This window comes from Ctenocephalides felis, unplaced genomic scaffold (assembly GCF_003426905.1).
Source record: "Ctenocephalides felis isolate EL2017-DRISC unplaced genomic scaffold, ASM342690v1 CF-g0.4_SCAFFOLD_00845, whole genome shotgun sequence".
Taxonomy (NCBI): domain Eukaryota; kingdom Metazoa; phylum Arthropoda; class Insecta; order Siphonaptera; family Pulicidae; genus Ctenocephalides; species Ctenocephalides felis.
In genome coordinates, this window is record NW_020536999.1 from 72,619,270 (window position 1) to 72,620,828 (window position 1,559).

A 1,559-nucleotide genomic window follows, 5' to 3' on the forward strand; every position below is an offset into this window, starting at 1 on the left:
TACATAGATTCAATGTAACTTAATCATTATTTGATTGAGCACCAAAATAAATATAAACAAAGTTAATTTACAAGAATACCTTAGGCATAAATTTTATTCCTTATTTTTGAATATGTTCCTCTTTTTGGATTGCAGTATAAATTTATGACCTTGTTGAATTGTTGTTGCTAGAATTTTAAGTTAACTTTTGAGCGCATGAAGAGAGATCTAGTAACTTCTATCTCTTGTTTGGTTTTTATTATTTGGATCCATTCTCAATGATTTTATTATATGGTATAGATAATGTCTAAATTATATTTATATTTTCTAGAAATCAAGAAAAATATATATATAACTTAGACAGTTTTTTGGCATGAACTGCTAGGGCAGTTGTGTGAGCTGAGTTAAACTCGATCTCAAATCAGGGAAGAATGTTGTGTGATATCGTCTGTTGCCATTTCATTCTGCAGTGCCCCATGTGGGGTCAAATCATTTCTTGTCTAGCCTGCCTCGGAACACGAGTGCTAACATAAAATATTCTATTTGTTAATTATTTTTTTATTTTTTATTCTTTATAAAAAAGAAGTTACTGACATTTGGTGCTTGTTTAGAATTATTAATTTTTAAAAGCTGTATTAATATGTGAAAGTTATAGTCTAAGAAATTCAAAACCACTGACGATGACGTAGAATTTTACGTCGAAACGTATGGAAAAATAAAGATGTTTTAAAAAAATCTTTACCTTACTTATTTTTTACTTGATGTTACGCCCTCCAAGAAATCAATCATATATATACGAGTATATATATATATATATATATATATATATATATATATATTAATTTGGAAATATGAACAAACAACACTCTTTTTGCACTAATTTATTAAATAATAATTTTCACAAACGTTTCGAGACTAGGTTTGTCTCATCATCAGTGTGTTATAATTAAAAAAATTTTTTTTTTAAAATATGGAAATCTAAATTAGCATGTTGTGTTTTTCATTACACGTCGTTCACCACACGTTGTTCTTTTAATACCACTGTCTTCGGTATTCGTATTCTCTCCTACTTGAAAACCACTTGAAATTGTAAAGTCACTCAATCAGATAGGAAAAAAAGGATTAGGGTCCAGTTGAAAAATAGATGTCGTTAGGAGAAAAAATATTCTATGATGAGATGGTTTGTTTATAAGATTTGTTATACATTGTTATAATTAAAAGTGTATGTACATCTATATATAAGCTACAAAGTATGAATGAGATTCAGGTATGTATCATGTAATATATTGGTATCTGTCCGTAAATTTACTGTGTTACTTGTATGGGCTATTAACATCGATTCTGCAATACTTCTTTTAAATAAATCTTGTTCATAATATAAAATGTGTGGATTATTGAAATCGAAACTATGGCTGTTAGAGATAGCGTGGTCTACAAGTGTACTTTTTTGTTGAATGTTATTATTCTTACTTTGTTTGCTTTGTAATTCGTGCTGTCTTAATCTTTTTTCTAAATTTTGGCATGTTTGCCCAATATAAGATGACTCACAGTTCAAACAGTTTATTTTGTATACCACATCT